Source organism: Folsomia candida, unplaced genomic scaffold, assembly GCF_002217175.1.
Source record: "Folsomia candida strain VU population unplaced genomic scaffold, ASM221717v1 Fcan01_Sc015, whole genome shotgun sequence".
NCBI lineage: Eukaryota > Metazoa > Arthropoda > Collembola > Entomobryomorpha > Isotomidae > Folsomia > Folsomia candida.
In genome coordinates this window covers 2,709,337-2,732,760 of record NW_019091207.1, presented here as the reverse complement: position 1 = coordinate 2,732,760, position 23,424 = coordinate 2,709,337, and the positions used below count along the sequence as shown (strand labels likewise).

Genomic DNA, 23,424 nt, shown 5'->3' with positions numbered 1-23,424 from the left:
TTGAGGAAAAATAATGATAAATAACCACGTGTCAAAGTGTCCCAGTAAATCTGGTGTGATTAATGTGTCCTCTTCACGGCGAATCACTTTAATGTATCAAAATTGTCATGCTGCTTAAATATTTAGTTACACGCAACCCTCAATTCCGAGTGGTTTCACAAAAAGTGAAAGTTTTGTCAATTTTATTAAACCAGTGATAAATTTTTACCAAACATTTCCTGAAATATGGAACCGATGAATAGAAACACTCTAAGAAATCCAGTATTGCGAAATTCATATATGACTTTACCAAAGTGGTGGTTTTGATAAGTGTTACCGTATAGTAATAGCTGATTATTACAGTTTTATCATTTCAGTAAGAAATTTTTACGCACCGGTATGATAATACCAATCGGTAGCTACTTTAATACCGAGAAAGCAATACCTGCCTGGCTATACCAGATTCCAAAGGGTGAATGATACAATTTTTTACTTACATTTTTCAGAGATCCATTTCCATCGTAATTACGTAGTCCAGCATGTCCTCATATTCTAAATTCCACTTTCACGACACACAATCTTCAGTTAATAAGCACTCGAATATTTTTTATTAAACAATGCGTGCACCGTTTTCTCGCCCAAAACCTCATCAATATTCATTTATTTCTCGAGGAGTTCAAAGCCTCAAGTTTCTCTTCGTTTTTCACATTTGAGAGTCAATGGCACGAAAATGTTGTTCTATTGAAGGTGTTTTTTATACGTTAGTTATGAAGTTGGTTTCCTGAAAACAGACAAAAGAACGACATGCACAGTTAGTATATATGCATAGTCAACTGATATAACATTACTGATTACAATTAATTTTTCTAAAATGGCATCACCTTCATGAGTATTGAGATAAATGCAACTTTCGAGATTTGAATGTCAAGTTAATTTTTGGTACTGTAAAACTATTGATTTGAAAAAAAGTAGCGAATTAAGTTTTGAAGAAATGTACTCTGAAAAACGGCAAATGGAGTAGCAATTTTTTTCATCGATAGTTTTCTTAGTACTAAACATTTACTGTGCATTAAAATATCAAAATTAGTATTTAACTCAAAAGCAGGGTCTATTTACTGTTTCCTTGAAGGATTTCTAGACAGGGTCATGTCAGTTCAAAAATTCTCCAAAATTTTTTTTACAGATTTTAAAGTTTGAGAATACTGCAATTTTTGCTGGGAGAGCTTGGTTGTCAAGAAAAATAAAATATTCTATAAAACGTCATAAATGCATGCGAAAAATTTGTAGGTACCGTTTTTGATACCGATTCTAGTTCAATTATTTTATAACTATTTTAATTTGCAATTAAATTAAATCTTTGTCATTTTACGACGGTTTATAAAATATTTCATTTTTCTTGACAACCAAGCTCTCCCAGCAAAAATTGCGCATATTCCTAAACTTTAAAATCTGTAAAAAAAATTTGGAGAATTTTTGAACTGACATGACCCTGTCTAGAAATCCTCCAAGGAAACAGTCAAAAGACCCTGCTCAAAACTCATGTACGAATTTGAGGCCGTTTTAGAAATTTGCATTTAAAGACATTAATGTACGAATTTGAGGCCGTTTTAGAAATTTGCATTTAAAGACATTAAATTAAACGGCTAGAAAAAATCACTATTATTAATCTCAATCACTATTTGCTCCAAAACATTACAAAATAAAAATTAAGCCGTGCAAACGATACAATTCCATTATTTCGATGTAATCAAATGTAGTGTTATATAATTTGGAAAACGAGATATTTTAAGGAATCGCTCATGTTTGCTAGTAAAAACAATTTTTTTTTATTTCTGCAAAATCACATTTGGTAAACTATATAGCCAAATAGTAAAAAATTATTGATAAAATAATTAAATTAAGGTCCACAGGTGACGTAGTATTTGTATGATTCTCGAAATCTGAATTGTTATTATTTTATTATTGTTTTTATTTTCTTGTGAACACATCTGGTTTTCTCTGCTCAAAATTTTCAAGTTTTACCTTCACAATTAACCATTTAATTTCACAAAAACTGGGTTTTTTATGAAATTTATTCCAAATCTTATCATCTCAGATTAAAGTAGCTATCTTCTTACTTGGAAATTATTTATGCAGGAAAACAGCTCATACGTGCTTTCCTCTCAAACGCTAAATTTCTCAGTCAAATTTTAATTGAACAAAATTAGATATTTCTGTAAAAGTTACAAAATTAAGGAGAAAATTTCCTTTCACTTCGCTTCGCAATTTCCACACTGGAATGCAGCACGAACTGAAAATATTTCCAGCTTTGAGCAGCTTTTCATAAAATGTAATCCTTTCTTCTTCAAACAATCAGTTAAACATGCTTCTCCGAATTACTAATGGAAGTCTCCCAGCGTATGCTGTCCCATTTTGACGAAATTAGTGTCAATCGATCACAAATTTGATTAACTTAAAATTTGTAAATTACACAATCTCCAAATGCGCAAATTTGGGGATATTTGCATCCGAAGAGGGAGAAAATGCGCCCTAAAGTTGACAAATTTTGCACTCACTCTCCAAATTTTCTCCTCGTCGAATGCAAATACCTCCTCCAAACGTGACCACTATAGGATATCGTGATTTGATTTTACAAACTTCATATTAATTAAGTTTGTCATCGATTTACACTAGCGTGCAATATGTAGCCTCATAACCTAAATTATTTCTTTGTTATGAAATTAATATTTTTTATATTTTGGAGTCTTACTTAAGCATTTTTATTTATACAAAAATATTTTCAATTCCTTTTAAGGGGATGTGGGAGGAAAGGAGGATTGGAGAGCATGTCATCGAGTGGCCGATGGATTGGTCAACTGGTCGCTCACTCGAATTTGCCTCACAAGCTCCATCTGCAGCGAGTGATGCAAAATTTAAACGCAATTACATTAGCCGAATGACCGAATTATTTTATTATTTAACACCAGTTGTTTTTATTTTGGCGTAAAAATCTTACGAAATTGTATAGTTTGAACGCCAAAATGAAAATAACAGGTGTTCAATAATAAAGTAATTCGAATCATTCGGGTAATGTAACGGAGATCCAGTGGAACTATTACAAGAATTTGAAAAAACGCATTTTTTTAATTTTCAAACTCTAATTTCTTGGCGAATAATCCTTCCACCTCGAGTGTTTTGACATTTTTGGAATCATGAATTGTTGTGCCACGATAGTACGACATGTTGCCCATGCCAAATTATAAGGTGGCCCTCCTACGTGACAAATTCCGCAAAAATTACAAAGAGCTGGGTCTACATATATTGAAACATATATACTTGCACCTCTGGTCGTACTAATGTTGAGTATGTATTTATGAAGAGAATGACACCAAGATCTCCAAATTTGATAGTCTGTAACCCATAAATTTACAATGTTTGTCAAAAAAAAATTTACATGAAAGCTTATGCACGGAGAGGGTGGACGTAGTTCAAACACAGCGGATAGAGATCGGTGAGGATGTGTCAGATTCCCCCTTAAGTTAAAAATGCTAACTTGGTCATTCGTACTTTATAGCGTACTTAAATTCCGAGAATTTTAATTATACATGTTAAACATACGTCTTATCCTAAATTTCTTCTTAAAAAATATCCAAAAAACGGCAAATGTTACCGTTCGTTTTTTCCATTTTTTACAGATTTTGTGTTAATTAAATTCGTGCATGATCAATTAACACTATTTGCCCAAAATAGGAGAGCACCTGGGAGACCTCCATTGTTAGGCACACATTGAACACGAGTTTTTAGAAGCTTTGCCTCACCTCCATTCCGAAATAAACAAATTCACAAAGGAATTTTTAAACTGCTTCGCAACTCCGTGGTTTTTATGGCACGGCATAACTCGTCTATTTAGAACCTCTAGTCTTTCATCTCTCATAAATAAGTATGCACATACGCATCCGTATTGCACAACTGGGTGAAAGCAAGCATGGAAATTTCGTATGAACTCATACGCCATAAATTATTTTGTTTGAGTACCACTCTTCAGTTAACTTCATCCCCTGACTGACTGACTGAGGTATGAATTTATTTAAAGACATTTTATCCCTTATTGTGGGCTTAATAACGTCAATGACTCACGCAGATCTGGTAAATTGAACAGTTTAACTTAAACAATTAAGAATTTGTTTGGCAAGATTTTCTCTAATACATAAACCTTTTGCTTAGAATGTGTGAGATATTTGTTCGAAAATTTGTCCAGGAAATTTATATGCTGGTTTTCCCAAGACTATTTCACAAACTATTTGGTAATACTGTTCCACTAATTTTCCTCAGAACTTTCCGATGTACTTTCAAACGGGCCATAAGTATCAACCCAAAAAGAGCAAATGTCACCCCTATTCCATTTGGTTTTTGATTTTTCCTGAAAAATTTACAGCTAACGGAAGGGGAATTGATGTTACATTATGATGCGGCATATGTTGGTGTGTATGTGCATGCCAAATTTCGCATCTCTAAGACAAAGTTAAAAATTTCACATGAGTCCGTGAAAAAGTAAGGAATAGAGCGTGTTCGCTCCATTCAGCCCCCAAACACAAGACTTTTTGGGTTGCTACGTTATGATATGCTTTATTTTGGCGTTTGAATTAACGCTTGTGTTAACTTAAGATTCATCAATTGAGTAATAATGAAAGAAGTTTATTATACCCCTATCAAATACTTATCACAAATAGAGGAACGTTTTTGTTATCTAGATATTATTGACATTATTCATTTCCCAAATTTTAATAATTATACGTTTGGCGTTAAAGTAATTCAAAATTCAAATTTCGTACGATTTTTACGTCAGAATTAAAATAAATTGTCTCAGATGATAAAATAAGTCGGTGAATGTACTCTACAAACGACAACATTTACCCACCAGCATATCTTTTATGAGAAATGAAAATGATTATTATAAGTTTACAGCAAAGATACAACCACCTGTAATGAGCTATTTCAAAAAAATTTTCGATAATATTATTAGTATAAGAAACTCTGTTAATGAAATTTGGGAATTTGAGGAAGAGCAGGTGTTACAAGTATACAAGTTTAAATGATAATAATATATGATTGTAAGTACAAGGCTGATGCCAAACAATCTCACAAATAAATCAATTACTTACTTACCTGAATTTTCTAAATGTTCTACACAAAATCAAATTTATTAAATTTGGCGTGACACTGATGCACTCGCAAGGTAAACAATGAGACAATTCACGCATGACATTGTAAAATCCATAAATTTCTTCAATCTGCAAACTTTTACACAATTTTACAAATGATTCTGAGAAAAATTGGAACATTTGTCAACTTGCTTCGATCAAGGGCGTCTTCCCATTTTGTAAAATTTTATAAAATTGTTTTACAAAATTTACGAATTGTACAAAGTTACGGAGGAATTGCATCCATGATTTAATTGTACAACAAACAACAGGGTGTATTTACCCTTGCATAATATAAGTCCAGTGCTCTGCTAAATCGTTCCTGACATATGTTTTCTGTATTAAAAAATACTACATCAACACCGACGATTTTTACCCATCGTCAAAAATCTGATACTGTATGTAGATTAATATTCAGAGATTTGGTGTCATTCTTTTCTAATTTATTTCTTTCTTTGATAACCTTGGTTTTGCACTTATCACTCAAAAATACTTCTTCCCCAGAAAGCCAGTGAACAAAATCTAGACTGCTTTCTCAATTGGGAGGAAAATACACAAGTTGCGGTTGCAAGGGATAAGACGACGACGAGATAATTCTCCTCCTGAACCGTTCCACTTTCTCTGTCCTACTCCGAAATAAGTGCAAAAACAACAGCCATGCACTGAACTGATGGCAACTCAACTAACAATGGGGACGCAAACCATGTTCAATCCAGATTATTTTTTAACTACCATCGTGTGACAGACCAACTTCTTAGGAACAAAATTTAGAGCGACACTTTTGTAGATGCGCAAAAATTTAGAAAGTTCTGGGCACCAGAAGTTCCCGAAAACTGAATATTTTAGCTGTATTTTGTTTCATGAGCAAAAATCAAGCATTTAAAAAAAGTTAATTTAAATTCATTAAATACATAATTATTATATATTTGTAATGCAATTTTTAGTGCTTTATGGGTCACTGAGCCTGAAAACGCAATAAACTTATTATTATTATTATTATTATTATTTAATTAAATAAATTTAAAAACTATTTAGTCAATGTCAATGGTTGGAAATCGGCATGTTATCAAGTTGTTACCTTATGACAATAAAGACTAATTATCATTTTGGCAAACTTGCGGCCTCCAGGTTTCTCTAACTTTGTGTAGCTGCGCAAGTTTCACACTGAATGTTGTTTTTAAATAGTTGGTTTCCAAACTGAGGTCGTATGAAAATAAACTGGGTTGAACATGGTTTGCGCACCAATTGTAACTTACAATTTGTAAGTAACCGGCAGGATTTAGGATTTGCAGCAGACGAAGAAACGAAATTAATTCCCCTTTCTCCTTCCACAAGTTCAAAAAATTTCTCGTCTATCAAAATCCTCCTTTCTCCTCGGACCCAGAACCCTACACGCCCTCACAATCACATATCCCTTGGAAAACTTGGTTTAGATGGGAAAGCGCAAATTATTGCGAAAACACAAAATTGCAAGAGCTTTTAAATAATTTTGTAAGTTGGCAACTTGCAAAACTATCAAATTAAAAAGTCTATCCTGACATTTGTAACGTTACCCAAAAATATAAAGAACGTCCGGGAATGAATGGGAATGGTCTGAAAATGTGGTCATAAAATCACAATTAGTTATCGGAATTTTAAACTTTTTGCATATGTATAATACCAAATACGTACCTACATAATTTAATTAATAGCTAAGGCCGCCACACCCCCGTTGGCGACTAGTTCGATTTTCTTGCGAAGATTTTTCATTAAATTTTTTCCCGAAGTTTTTGCCACTTCCGAGGTGATTTTCTTCCATCGTCCTTTGAATTTTCGAAAGGTGTCAGGCACATCTTGAAGCCGGGAGTATACTGACTTAGAACGTGCCCAGAATTTTTCGATTGGGCGGAGTTGGGGTACATTAGGTGGGTTGATATCTTTTGGTACGAAATCAATATTTTTCTTTCTGAGGTACTCGGTCACTTTCTTTGCATAGTGACAAGTGGCGAGGTCAGGCCAAAACAAAACTTTATCATTTTTGTGAAACCTATTAATAAATGCTTCCAATCCAGCCTTGACGCAATTTTTCAGATAAATATCTTGATTGATATTCCCTTCGAGAACTACCGGGTCTGATACATGTCCGTGACTGGAGAAGCATTGCCAAATGCAATATTTCTTTGGAAATTTGTCTTTTTTTCGTACTTTTTCTTCATAAGCCACTTCAGAGGGATCCGAGCTATGAAAAAAATGACGCCCTGGAAGATTTGAAGGGTCAACCGGAACATACGTTTCGTCATCCAGGATCACTACTTTTCCACGCATTTTCTTCAACAATTTTTGACATCAATCCTTGATCCGACTTTCTTGTACGGGCTTGTAATTTGGTGCAGGTTTTTTGGTCCTTGCTTTGATTCCTAGTTTATGGACCTTAATTTCCCCCACGTAGCTTTTGGAAATTTTGACTTTCCTGGCAGCTACAGCTACTGACCTTGATGGCTTGGTTTTGAAAATTTTTTCAATTCTATTTTTCACTCGAGTGGTCGCTAGCTTCGCCGGACGACCAGCTGGCTTCTTGAATTGCACATTTTCGGAATCCTTGAACTTTTTTATGTAGGAATACACATTTGAACTTGGAATTCCTTCCTGCTTAAAAAAGTTCCAGGTCACCTTGGAGTCTCGGTTGGCTGTCGTGTTGTAGAACTCCATCACTCGTTTTGCTAACAGCTCCCTTTCAAACAAGCTTCTTCTACCCTTATCCATTTTTGAAATTTAAGAGTGATATACCAAATTGACCCTAATGAAGTGGGCTTTCAGAAATTTAAATTATTATAGTTCGCGGGTTTATTGATTTGTCAATATACTCGCTAGAGCGCGCATTCCCATTCATTCCCGGACGTTCTTTAGCTACGTGGGTATTTTGCACACAGAGAAATTGATGTACAAACACGCCGTTTATAATTTTAGGGATTAATAATAAGCTAAAAAATTATGGAAGATTTATCGTTTGATATTAAGTATTTCAACACATGTCTTTTTGGTTTTATAAAACCGGTTTTGAATTGTTTTGGAGCTGCCATTTGTGTTTTTCATGTAAGAATTAATTGTTCTGATTTTTTTTCAAATTATGTAACGCCTAAATGTTATTGATTATTAGATTTCACCAAACTCTTAAAATATATCCAAAATTCTTAAAATTTAGTGACTAACCAAAAAACTAGTTTTACACAAATTTGCCAAAGCCCTAACTCCAGGAAAAAACACAGCGGTAATTTCCGAGGGATAAATATGTACTTTTTGTTAATAAAAAAAGTCTATCCGACATTTGTCATGTTGCCCAAGAATATATAATAACGTGGATATTTTGCACACAGAGAAATTGGTATAAAAACACGCCGTTTATAATTTTTGTGATTAATAACAAGCCCAAAAATTATGAAAGATTTGAAACGAACAACAATTTTTTGAAACAAAAAGACGCCCCTGACCCGAGCAAGTTTAAAAAAAATTAGCAACACAATTTTGAGATGTGAAAATTTTGTAAAAGTTTATAAATTTACAGAATTCACGAGTTTTACAATGTTACTAAGGCCTACGTAAATTGCTTCTCTGCAAGACGAGCATCATTACTTAATGGAGAAGCAAATAAGCGTTTTAATTTCCCAACCTTTTAACAACTTCTGCGTCCTTATATTCACCGTGAAATGTGAAAGGAGTAAATAATCCTTAAGTGGTCCTTGTGGAAAGTTGATCAAGTGGACGATTAATCCGCCTGGATCGAGGAGAAAGTCCCATAACAAACAATTTCCCTCGAGACTAAGCCCATGAAAAGACCTGGAATTAGCCCCAGCACAAATTGCTTTCTAAATGTTTTAAGCATTTTTCAACTCGAAACTGGGTAAACTCATAGAAAAAAAATTAGCGAGCTGAATTACATGGTGCGCAGGACATGAAAATAAAATTCCCCAGAAATTTTGGGCACCAATTTAGACAAAAATGCCCTAAACAAACATAGATAAAATTTTCTTAAAATAAAATTAGTTTTATAAAATTCATTGTAAAATTATGTAATGCAAATGAATGCAACCTGTAACCCAGAAACTATCAATCTGTGTGATAAATTTAAACAAATGTACTATTTTGCTCGAGTATTTTGCGTCCTTTAGAAGTCTGAAGCACTTCGGAAACAATTTGATCAGTTACAACATCAGATACTTACTATTCTTTAAAATGTAAAAATTAATATCGGTAAAGTTGAACGTCGATAACCAAACAAACTGAAATTATTATCAATTAATGTAATTGAAGTCTGAAGTCTAAGGATGAGTCTGAGTTTCGTGCAGTTTGGAAAAATATTTCGGAAGATCATTTACAACGTCTAATATTTGTCATTCTTAACCAAATGTTTTTTATTACTACACTCTAAGAAACCCGGTAACTAAGTTATTACCAGGCGGAGTATCTATGTGACTCTACCGCATGGTAATTAATTTATTATTGAGTGGTAGAAAATTAGCTACCAACTGGTAATATTTTCAAATTTCGCGACCTGTGTTATTACCCGTTTGGTAACAGAATGTCTACCACTCAATAATAAATTAATTACCATGCGGTAGAGTCACATAGATACTCCGCCTGGTAATAACTTAGTTACCGGGTTTCTTAGAGTGTAAAGACATCTAAAGACTAACGAAGTCACAAATATTTAAATAAACTCGTGTTGTAACCAGCTTTTCTTTCAAATTGAGTTTAGTCGTTCTCAATTCTTGAAATTTGCATAACCAACAATGAGGTGTAAGCTGGTTATCACTGATGGAGACCGGACTAATTTTAAATTGTTCAGGCCCGCAGAAATGAGCGGACCCGTATTTTTGCATTTTTCTGAATAGGCATGTTTACGCCCGTGGCGGAATTTTCAAAAAAAATTTCAGCCAAAATCAAAATTTTAAAAAATGCTATAACTTTTCTAATTTTAACCTGATTTCAAAAATTAAACCCAATTTGTGTTCAGAATTACATCCCTGAAAATATAAAAATTCAGATTAAATACTGCTCAGAATTAACCTGTAATTCTATGGGCCATGAGCCTTGTAAAAATTATTCATTGAATAAATTATTATTATTATAATATAAAAATTCATTTAATTTTTTTTTATTTGATATTTTCACCCTATTTCTGAATTTTTAGAAACCCAAAAAAAAACGATAATTTTTTGAAAATTAAAAGTTTTTTTAAAATGAATTTTTATATTATCAGGGATGTAATTCTGAACACAAATTGACCTTAACCACCTTAGACCTCTCCATTGTAAGTTTATTATAAACTTGTAAATGATAAATGATCTTCTCGGATGTTTAGTTTACATAAAAATTTACAAACTTACGATCAACGTCAAAGTCTAGCAATGTGGCAAAAATCTTATTTCTGGAGAATAATTTGGTGCAATGAATACACATTTATGTAAATGCTTAAGAAGGTTTCAAAGATCATTTATGTAATTTAGAGGCAATATTCAGAATTTGTTTGAAAGTAAGATGTACAATTAATTGTAATCTCACATGCATGCTAAATATCGTCTCGAACATACATACATAACTAGAGGTCTCAACGGTCCGGTTCTTGGAACCGAACCGGTAAGGAATCGAACCGAACCGATAAGGAACCGGAACCGAACCGGCTGTGTCGGTCTAAACAGTAGTGTTATGATAAAATGGAATAGCTGCATTAAAAACAATATTACCTGACGAATTTGTGCTGAGTAGTGTTTATCTTATGTACAAGTTTATAAACAAGTCCGCAAACTGAGTTAAAAAGTTCGGTCCGGTTCTAGAACCGGAACCGAAACGAACCGGTAATAACAGTTCGGTTCGGTTCTCCGTATAGAAGTACCGGTTCCGGTTCGGTTCCGTCAGAACCGAGAACCGTTGAGACCACTATACATAACCAAATGCGAATTGCCCTTATGATCTATGAAAACTGGATGAATTGAGTCGCCAAACTATTTTTGTCCTTACAAATTTCGCCAGAACAACTTTCTCTTTCCTCTGCCCCATATTGCCGGATGAGAAGTGCTAATAATAAATTAAATTACTTGTGCAAATGACATGATGTCTCGATGCATAGGTTTTGGCAGACATATTTCTCATCTGAAAATGAGACAAGCGGAATAAATGTGCAAAGTATAAAATTTGTCAGCTTAATGGCGCGTTTATTTTCTTCATATGTGAATTTCTTGTAATCTATATTCTGTGTACTTTTGCAAGTTATCCGAATACTTTTTCCTGCGTGAATTACACCAGAGAACGAAACCTCGTCATCATGTTGACGTTCCCATTTTACGTTTCCTGAATCCAACTCTGCACAAAATTCGGAGTCCATCCCGTAAAAATTGTTCACTGTTAGAAATCTTGGATAAGTAATCAAGCAGATATTGATTTCTTGGTATTAAAGTTGCTACCGGTTGGTGTTAGGATTATACCGGTCCGTGAAAATTTGCCACTGATATGGTAAGACTTTGATATCGAACTATTGCTATACGGTATTACGTATTAATACCAATTTGGTAGAGTCATACATGAATACCGCTTGGTATTAATTTAATACTGGATTTCTAACTAGGAACACTAGGGTAGTGTGACCCCGACCTAGCAATGCCAACATTCGATGGATTTTTAATTGTATAGTCTGACGATGTAATAAAATTTCCGTGTAAAAATGACATTTGGTCACGCTGTGACCATTTTGTTGACGAGCGGACGACTCGCTTTATTTTTTTTTGGGTCACAGTTTACTTTCACTTTTTTCCTTGACCGGGTATTTCAGTGCAAATAAACTCACGTCGTCTCCCCCAAGTAACTTGGACTGGGGGTCTTTGATTTCTTAAAGGAAAGGTGGGTCGCTGGACAGTGAAATTTGGTACATTTTCATTCCAGCAAAAGGACGGCGGTAACTTCCGAAGGACAAATGTGTACTTTTTCGCAATCAAAAAGTCTATCCTGACATTTGTAACGTTACCTGAAAATATAGATAAATAAATATCTAGCTACGTGGGTATTTTGCTCACAGAGAAATAGATGTACAAACACGCCGTTTATAGGTTTAGGAATTAATAATAAGCCAAAAAGTATGGAAGATCGTTTATCGTTTGTAGACTACAAATTGTAGTTGGAGTTTATATTAAATAAGTATTTCAAAAAAGGTCTTCTTGGTTTTGTAAAACCGGTTTTTGAATTGTTTTGGAGCTACCATTTGTGTTTTTATGTAAGAATTAATTGTTCTAATTTTTTTTAATTATGTAACGCCTAAATGTTATTGATCACTAAATTTCACCAAACTCTTAAAATATTTCCAAAATTCTTAAAACTTGGTGACTAACCAAAAAACTAGTTTTACAAAAATTTGCCAAAGCCCTCACTCCAGCAAAGAAAAGTACAGCGGTAATTTACGAGGGATAAATATGTACTTTTTCTTAATAAAAAAAGGCTATCCTGACATTTGCCAAAGAATGTATAATAACGTGGATATTTTGCACACAAAGAAATTGGTATACAAACACGCCGTTTATAATTTTTGTGATTAATAACAAGCCCAAAAATTATGAAAGATGATATCCTCGCCCGAGTGACACTAAGAATTTCAACTGTTTCATCGAATCCAGTGAAATCAGTTCGAATAATAAAATACCAACAGAAAAGCTTATTAAAATTACATTTAGAGGAAATTAAAGCAGTTAATTGGAACATTGTAAAATCCATAAATTCTGTATACATGCTTAACCTTTTACAAAAGTTTATAAATATTACGACTGAAAATGTATCGTACAAATTTTTATAAACTAACTCAGATGAAGGGGGTCTTATTACTTTGTAAAATTTTGTAAAATTTCTTTACAAAATTTACGAATTTTTCATAGTCAAATAATTGCTTGAATTACCTGAATCTCATACATACATAAGAACTATGAGGTACTTGAGTTTGCAGTATAGGTGGACATTTTACTGTCCGCGAAGTTGCGATGCATTTAAATACTTCGTGTTTTCGGTTTGCATGAAACTTTGAAGCAGGTTACAAAAAGGGTCTCATTTAATGGGCCAGACTTTTAATTGAAATCACATAACTAAATATATTGAAATTCCATAACTTGAATTTCCAGTACTTTATATGCCTTAAAACAACCTCTATAACTGAATCCATCAGACACGGAATTTCATAACTTATGAATTCATTTATATGTAAAAATCTATCAAAATAGTTACTGTTCAGGTATCCCTTGCTCTTCTAATCAGTGGTAAACCATACAATCATAATCTAGGAGTGCACAGTAGTAGAAATCGGAGACACCAAGGAATTTTGCAACCACTTCACTGTCAGAAATCTGGTATACTTGTGCTGGTATTGATTTCTCGGTATTATAAAGTTGCTACCGCTTGGTATTAAAATCATACCGGTCTGTGATAATTTCCTACCGACATGGTAAAACTTTATTAACGAACTGTTATGTGTTACACCGTATTACTTATCAATACCACTTTGGTAGAATCATACATTTATGATAGCCTGGTAATGAATACTTGATTTTATTTGGATATTGGATTTCTAAGAATGTTCGAAACAAAATTTGTTAACCAAAAGTATGGGGCCTAAGCTCCAGGATTCCCAAGTACAAATAATGTACATATGTAGTTGAATCAATCAATGAAAAATGAAAATACTTTTAGAAAACGAGTCCACTGGTGAGCTACATAATGGTAAGCCTCAAGCATATGAGATTCTCGTTAGATTCCAAAATAATGCTCTACACCGACATATGACCTCGTTCCAACTTTAAACAAACTATGTAGGTTAACTGGAGTATTAACCGGAAACTAGTTCCTTTAAAAGTGAGAAGGGGTGCTGGGGACCGTTGTTTCCTACGGTCTAGGAATTGCAATAATTTGGAATGGTTTCAACGTCGAGAGAGGAAGCCGTGACCGTTCCTGTTGGGATATTGAGCCTTCAGGGTCTGCCCTGCTAAGGCCGGTAGGCCGCCTACTTGTTGACAGAATTTGTTTATACAAAAATTCAAAGAAATAGCTCATGTTTTTCTAAGATTTCTAAAGGCAAATCTTCCTAATTGAATAAAATGTATGATTCAGAAAAGTCTGGCAGATTTCAATTTTACAGTTTTTAAATTGAATTAAAGCACTGGAAATTCAAGTTATGCGATTTCAATATATTTAGTTGTGATTTCAATTAAAAGTCTGGTGGATTAAAAATAACCCGTTACAAAAATTGTATGGTTATTCTCATTTTATGACTATTTCGTCGTCACATGATGCCATCCTGTTCGCTATTTTACTTTTAAATTGAGCAGAATTTGCACTTTACATTATCAAGTCCTCTGTCTTATTTTTTTCTGGTTAATTAACATTTGTCATGTGTAAATTTCATCGAGCTAATTTTACTCTGATTTGTTAAAAAGATTTCTACGACCTTAATTTTCAGCTTATTTCTGAAAAGGAGAAATTTTTTTAAGTTTCGAACTCTCAGAATTTTGGAAGCTATGAAGTAACAAAAGTTCTATAAGTCGCATTTCGTCGCGCTTAAACCTAAAGCCAAACTTGCCCTAAATCCGGACACTTTAATGACGAGAGACCGGAACTGTTGTTGCAAAAGTAAGTTTAACAAGTCCAAAGTCAAGTGTTGTGCTGAAGCTCAAAAGTAAAATTGAGACTTTTCACCAACCAACTTTCTCCACATTTCCGTCTTCTCAGCACTTCCGGAAGTGTTATTATTCTTGGAAAAGTTATTCATCGTCCTATAAAGTCCTTCCCGCCCAAAATTAATTATAACATTTACTGTCTAAACGTCAAGAAATATAGCAAAGTTCTTATCACTATTTGATGTTTGGGATATCAATAATTTAAAGTGTAAATAAATTTATTTGCTGCACTTCGTATGAAGTCGTAGTTATTAGTTATCAGTATATAAATGGTCCACTTTTTTGGTGCCTCCGTCCCTGGACAGAATTTTGTCGACCGTTCTGTTTGATTTCTCATTATTAAAGTTGCCACCGCATGGTACTCAAATTATACCAGTCTGTAAATATTTGCTACGGATATGGTAAAACTTGAATACCGACCTATTGCTTGGAGTAGTAAATTGAAAATTTTATACCCCATTTTTTACCCCGATTCGCCCAATATTAGGCAAATCGGGGTAAAAACAGTGAAAGTAAACTTGTTCTTTTGATGTGACGATAGGAAAACGGAAGTTAGCAGGGGGGACAAGTTGTAAAGAAAAATATAGAATATTCTTATTTCCACGAACAAAATAGTTATTCATGAAGTCTGACTCGTTACTAGACTTGTAAGTAGAATTTTGATACCGGCAATAATTTGAAAAAAATACAATGGAAATTATATAGATATTCCCAACCAGGATTTACTAAAAAAAAGGTGACATATTTACCACCGAGCTCACGGTAACTAAAGTGGTAACTAAAACCCATACGTATGTACATAAGTAGTAAATGCCAATTTGCGGTAAATTTTATCATATTAATTAAAACTACCCGATTTTTAATATATAGTATAACTCATAGTATAATAGTGAAATAAAATAAATAATCATTACTTTAGACAATTTGATACCATTTTACTATTGTGCCACTTTTTACAATTTCACCTCTTCTACCAATTTAGCTATGTAATTATTACTAAAATTTATGAATAATGTGTTGGCTGCGATAGCTAGCAAAAGAACAAGTCGAAAACCTAAACATACAAAAAGATATTCTTAACCTGAGAAATAGAGAAACAAACCTCCTTAAATAAACCTCCTTAATTAACTTAACATCTTCACAGCTAGGATGTACATTAAATTTAGAATTTTTTAGTTAATGGCGTTAACTAATGCGATACAGCTGTATAATTCTGTTCTTTTGATAATGTTTACTCATAAATTCACACTTTTAGAAATCCAGTACTAATACCAAGCGGTATCCATATATTCTACTAATGTCGTGGTATTAATACGTAACACCTTGCAGTAATAGCTGCAGGGCGCTATTACCCTGCATTATTTTTATTAAAGTTTGACCAGTTAGGTAGAAAATTTGTACCGTCCAGTACAATGTTATTATGATGTATGATTTTAATACCAAGCGGTGGCAACTTTAATACCGAGAAATCGATGGGGTGACAAATGTGCAAAGACAAATCTGCAAACGACAAATGTGCAAAGACATTTGTGCAAACGATAAATGTGCAACCTGACAAATGTGCAGCCCGATAAATGTGAAAACGATAAATGTTCAACCGATAAATGTGCAGGAATTTTTCCAACAAATAGCAATTCTTGGGGTTCTTATCTTGATATAATTTACACTTCAAATCAAATTACCTTATCAAAAAACTAAGAATTCTGAAACATGAATTTTGTGGTGAAGCTTATGAAGCTGGAGATCTTATAATGCAGATTTTAAACTTATTAATTATTACTAATCATCATTATAACGCACAGAATATAGATTCTACCAGAAGAATCGATCTTATGTATTCGAGTGAGGCTTATGGAAGAACGGGGAGAGCCAACCAAATAACTCGGTGTACATTTGGCCCACCTGGGGGATGGCACCTCCGCATCATCATCATCACCACATCTCCTGGCATCAAAAAATGATGATGAAAGCACATAGGTGGCGGTGGCACCCCCATTTGTGCACCAGAACACACCATCGTAGAGCATCAAATTCGTGGAGACGCAGCTCAGAATGGTGTGTTCTGGTGCAGAAATGGGGTGCCACCGCCACCTATGTGCTTTCATCATCATTTTTTGATGCCAGGAGATGTGGTGATGATGATGATGCGGAGGTGCCATCCCCCAGGTGGGCCAAATGTACACCGAGTTATTTGGTTGGCTCTCCCCGTTCCTCCATAAGCGTCACTCGAATACATAAGATCGATTCTTCTGGTAGAATCTATATTCTGTGATTATAACGGGGTTGACCCCTGTCAATTTTATAATAAAATTCCCGTGCCGAATCACTATAATGCTAACCTTACATTTATGTAATGCTAAATTTAGCTAGTGACAGTTAAACTTTAGTTAGGGACACCCCGCGGGGACAGAATTTAAAATGACAGCAAATAAGTAAATCCCGAATTATTTCATTGAAATTTAGAATTTTTATATGTACATAATTCCAGCCTATACGATAGGCTAAAATTCACGAATTCACGAAGATGTATGAACCAGGAAATTTATGCACCATAAAAATATAATTTAGTAAAATATGAAGTTAACAATAAATTAATACTGCTCAATATAAGATCTACAGCTTCAACAGACATCATACGGGATGCCACCACAAAATTAATGTTTCAAATTTTAGTTTTTGAGGAGATGTAATTTGATTTGATGTTTAAATTATATCAAGATATATTGCACCATTTGTTGGAAAAATTCCTGCATATTTATCGGTTGCACATTTATCGGGCTGCACATTTGTCAGGTTGCACATTTATCATTTGCACAAACGTCTTTGCACATTTGTCGTTTGCACATTTGTCTTTGCACATTGGTCGGGCCACCGAGAAATCAATACTTGCCTGACCATACCAGATTTCTAAAAGTGTATAGTGTGATACATAACATAGTAAACCTTTAGTAGCCAAAATGTCTCGATATGGATTAAATACTTTTTTTTAAATTTTGTTCAAACTCTTCTAATTAACACTAGTGGTCTCAACGGTTCTCGGTTCTCATAGAACCGAACCGGAACCGATGGCTCGGTTCGGTTCCGGTTTATACGGAGAACCGAACCGAACCGAAACTTTTATTACCGGTTCGGTTCCGGTTCCAAGTCTTTGAGAACCGAACCGAACCGGCCGGTTCGGGTTGAACCGAACTTCATACATAAATACATTAGCGAAGTTAATCATATTTTCGAAAAAGTTTTACGAATTTCCCGAAATACACATAGTTTCCAAAATGAAATTTTGACGTGGCCGCACTGCCAAAGTTCCCAAAATGAAACTTTGACTTGGTCACACCCCCAATGTTTCCAAAACCAAATTTTGACTTGATGACACGCCCAAAGTTCCCAAAATGAAACTTTTTTTTGGGCACACCCCCAATGTTTCCAAAATGAAATTTTGACTTGGTCACACCCCCAATGTTTCCAAAATGAAATTTTGACTTGGTCACACCCCCAATGTTTCCAAAATGAAATTTTGACTTGGTCACACCCCCAATGTTTCCAAAATGAAATTTTGACTTGGTTGCACCCCAAACTTGGAATTGTTTTCTAACTTCAATAATATATATATACATAAGTGGTTTTGCTGTTGACATGTATTAGAATTTGCTTGTTTAAATACAGATAAGTTATTGGCTTATATGTGAAATTTCATCAGAAACACGTCAATTAGCATTGTTTGTTGTTTATTGCATATTAATAACACTACCGGTTTGACCCGAACCGCCGGTTCGGTCACGGTTTGGTCCGGTTCCGGTTCGGTTCCAACTAAAAAAAGTTCGGTTCTGTTTCGGTTCTTCAATTCTGGTTCTCGGTTCTAAACCGGTTCTTCCAAGAACCGAACCGAACCGCACCGTTGAGACCACTAATTAACACGATTTGAGGGAAAATATCGAAGCATGAAATTTGTATCTTATTCACAGACAGAATTTTCATATCAATTCCAAACATTTTCAATGGGAAACACGTGTAGTGTGGGTAAATAGCTGAAAGTGCACAACGATTTTGGGTAGAGTTGACAGATAACAAGAAAATAAAGGACAATTAATTTCGTTGCATCCACGAAAGACATGACTATTCTAAGGATACTTTTTGGATTTTTTTTATGGATTCTTTTTATGGATACTTTTTAACATGTTTAACACAATTTTGGGCTGGGCAATGTTTCACCTCGCTATGAAAACCAGCTAACCTTTTGCACCCCGCATTTCACCAAGTTGATGAAATCACCCTTCACGAAATCAGACTTCTTTTTACGGGTCGGTGTACATTAAACGAATTGAAGGAACATAACGTAACATGTAACTCGGTGTGGAATAACATAAAGATTTATGTTGTGTACCAGTAAGTAAAACGATTGCATGTTTACAGGCACTAATTTACCTCGAGATTCTAGTTACACGCCACTTTATGACGTTCTTATTTTAAGAAACTTATTCTCGCCCACTTGAAATAGACGAATAAAGTTTAGTTTCTTGGCTCGATTGTACTTGTGTTTTGTTGCTCCCTCGGCGACCGGTGAAAGCTTGAGGAAAACAAGGCAGTCGAAATTTACAGTTGCACTTCTTAAAGTACACGGAAACGTTGTAACCTTGTAATTCGTGCGCAAATTTAATGAGTTGATTTACAAAATTTAATGAGATTGTGATGTAATTTAACTTTTTCATTTGATGACGAACGATGGTCAAACTTTCATTCATTTGGATGTAAATACTATTTACGTATCGATACAAACTTCTGGAGAAATATTTTAAACTTTTTTAAGGTAAAATTATCAAATTATGGAAACGTAAACTTAACTTAATTGGATTATTTTTTTTTAATTTCAAAGTTTACAAAATTCTTAAAAATCAGCAACTTTTCAAAACAATCACCATTTTTGAACCACTATAAAAAAGTTTTCTAACCAGATTTTCGTTCAAAATGTCAAAATTGTGTAGAAAATTCCATCCCTAAATTTTTATACGTCATGTGAGAAAACGTGTAAAAACAAATTAAATTATAATTACAAGTGAAGGATGATGACTCAGCATTTCAAAAATTTTCAAAATTTTGTGACGAGCAGAATTTTACAGTGTTGCGTTGGACATGACGAATTCTGGGACATATTATCGCAATTTTTCTTGACAATTTGTTAGAAATGTAATCATCTTTTAGGGTTAACATGGATAAAAAAAAGTGGAAAAAGTGAATAGATTTTCATAAAATTTCATCAATTTCATCAATTTTAAACTCAGAACTAGAGTTTCTCAACGGGTTCGGGTCGTTATCGGGTTTCGGGTTTTTATCGGGTTCGGGTTCGGATTCGGATAGGGTTTTCTGTATCCGAACGTTATCGGGTTCGGATACGGATCACGCTTTCAGTATCCGATTCTTATCGGGTTCGGATTCGGATTTACCTTCGGATCATCCGAAAACCCGATTCAAAATTGAAATACAAGATTTAAGTCCCACAATAAGTTTTTTGAACATTGGCAGTTGTTAAAAATCAATATGTCCTTCAATTAATAGAACGTTCATAAAATAAACAACCAAATTTTAACCATTTCTAGGTCCTCACCATTCCATGTACACATTACTCGATTGAAATTTTAACATGGGCGAGATTGAGGACCTAATCTTATTCTTTCTACCTTTCTATCTTGACCCAGTAGGCAATTCGTTGGTCGAATTCTCTGCGACCATAGCGAATTTACAGCGAATTCGCTGCAGCGAAAAATCGTTGCGACTTCGAGGGCTATTTCGCCTAGAACCCGCAACGACTTCGCCAGGATATATTTCTCATCGAAAAATCGAAGACAATTCGCTACGAATTCGATCACGAAAAATCGCTGGCATTTCGAGGAAAGAATTGTTCATGCGAATTCGCAACGAATTCGGAACGACTTCAGAATTTTATTGTCCGTATAAAATTTTAGCAGCGATTTCACACCGAAATCGCAACTACTCCTCGCCTTTCGATCACGTGCCCTTCGACCGGTGGATCTTTTAAGGCGATCACAACGGAGAAAACTTAATAAATAAACTTCCCCTAGTGCAAATTAATAATTAATAAATTAGTGATTTAATTCGTGAAATCCACGGGTGCTTAAATCTTGGTGGGTAGTTGATGCAAATAACCACACTTAACTTAACATATTTCTTATGCATTTGGTAATTTGTAGAAGGAAATACTTCTGGGATCTTTAGAAGATGGTCTAGCGTTACTCACAAAATGTGTTTGCTCACTGGGGAAACTGTGCAAAGTTAGGTCCAGATAAGTCATATTTTGTTTGATTAAAACCTTATTAGGTATAAAATGTTACTTAAATCTTCCAATAACTCAAATTTTATAGAGTCTGTGAATGAACCCAAGTGTCATGCCGGTTACGAAGAAATCCGTGGACGCCGTTCTCCCAAAATTTTTTTAAAAACAGAGATTGGAAAAAAATGGTAAGCAATTTTAAATTTTACATAGTAGGATTGTGCAAAATTGTTCTAAACTTCATGACGTTATTTTATAGAAAACCCAACTCTAGCCTGACACGAGTGAATACAGAAATTCAACAATCGAAAATCATACACTCTTAGAAATCTTTACTTGATTCCGTGTAAAATATAGCTTTATTTGGGGTAAAAATCGCACGCATGCTATACAAAGTTGCACAGACAATTTTGGAGAAGGGTAACCAGTTTTACTTTATTTCGAGTGCATTCCCTTGCTAGGGGATGCCTAAAATCAAGTAAACTTGACAAACTTAATTTATAGTGTTTGAGGCGTTTACTTCGTATCAAGTGCCATGTTACTTAATATTAAATTAGTATACGCTAGTGTTTTAATAAATCTTCCATTGCTTCGACAAGAAAAAACGAATACAAAAGGTGACATTGAATTCGCAGCGAAATCACGACGAAACGAATCGAAATCGATACGACTCAGAGCGAAATCTTCATAAAAATGCATCTCGAATTCTCAACGATACACCGCGAAGTCGCTGCGAAATTCGCTAAGAATTCGCTGCTGTTTCGCACAGATTCGGCGGTCATTTAGCTCTGTTTTCGACGTCGATTCGATAGAGATTCTCTACGATTCGATGCTGGTGCATCGCTACGATATCGCAGAGATTCGTTGTGTTTTTGCCCACTGGGGAGTTACATATTATATGACAGTTCCACAAATAGTATGAACAATAGTACTCATGAGTGATTGATATTAGTGGAAGAAATAAAAAGTTATACAATTTAAAGCTGGTTTCATTTTTGACAAACAAATCGAAATTATAAAATTGAAGCTCAAAGTTGTCATTAGTTATTAACTGTTTCAACAATAATTTGGAAATAAATAAATTAATATACAAATAAGTGCATGAAATTATTCTATACTTATCGGGTACTTATCGGGTATCGGGTTCGGGTTCGGATGAGGCGTATCGGGTTCGGGTTCGGATTCGGATCGTTCCCCAAACAAATCGGATTATCGGGTTCGGGTACTTATCGGATTCGGGTAGAAGATATTGGGTTCGGATGAAGGATTTCGTACCCGTTGAGAAACACTACTCAGAACTATTTAATTTCAATAATTGAAAACAAAAAATGTAGAAAATGTAGGATTTCCGAGTCGAAACAAAAATCTGGGTAAAATTGAAAGTTTATGAACTTTTTAGGTGTAAAACTCTTCGCCATTTAAAAAAACGTATTTTCATAAAAATTTCACAGATAAATTTCAAAATCGGAATTATTTTAATTTCAACAAATGAAAACAAAAAAATTGGGAAAATGTAATTTCCGAGTAGATACAAAATTCTTGGTAAAATTGGCAAAAGTATAGTTTTTAAAGAAAGATCAGTAAATTTCTAAAAATTGTAAGGTTTGCAAGCCAAAACGATATTTATATCAAATTTACATCTTGAAAACTTTTAAAAGGTTCGAATTCCACTTGGCTAAACGGAGATGAATCTTAAGCTTAGCTTCATGAAATTTCAAAATTTTGTACAAAATTTCATAACAGAAGTATAAAATCATGACTATTTTAATTTCCATAATTGAATAATAGTTTGTGAAAATGTGGGGTTTGAGAGTGGATACAAAGTTCTGGGTAAAATTGGTGAAGGTGTTATTTTGATAATTGGGTTACTTAAAATCTTAAAATTTATAATTAAATTTTCACAAGACTTTCCTAAATTTTCATAAAATTACAAGTATATTATTTCAATGTTGTGAGTAAAATTGGCAAAGGTATTTTTTCAAATTTTGGTTTATTAAAATAAAATATAATCCGATTTTTATCAAATTTAACAGCTTATCGAATCGATAGTTTATGAATTTTTTTAAGTCCAATTTTTTTATCTATTAAGAAAATTTGCACGAACAATGGAACCTTTATTGAAGCTACACCGGGATTTTCTAGCGAAAAATATAACGCAATATCAAAAATCTAGCCAAAAATTAGGAATCATATGACGCTTATCATTCCGTTGAATGGCCCCTTTGAGAAAAAATATTTGGGGCTAAAGCTCCCACGGGTACAAAATACCAACAGCTTATGTGAATTTATAACATTTACTAAC

At 34.0% G+C, this 23,424-nt stretch overlaps 1 protein-coding gene across 2 annotated transcripts in view; it reads right to left on the bottom strand.

Annotated features, from left to right (window-relative positions):
- LOC110856380 (neuroligin-2) overlaps positions 1-23,424 on the bottom strand; it is a 257,446-nt gene that overhangs the window by 215,989 nt on the left and 18,033 nt on the right. For both annotated transcript variants that reach the window (XM_035856892.1, XM_035856893.1), the window contains exon 3: positions 477-760. The gene's annotated coding sequence lies outside the window, so the exon portion shown is untranslated. The remainder of the gene's footprint in view (positions 1-476; positions 761-23,424) is intronic.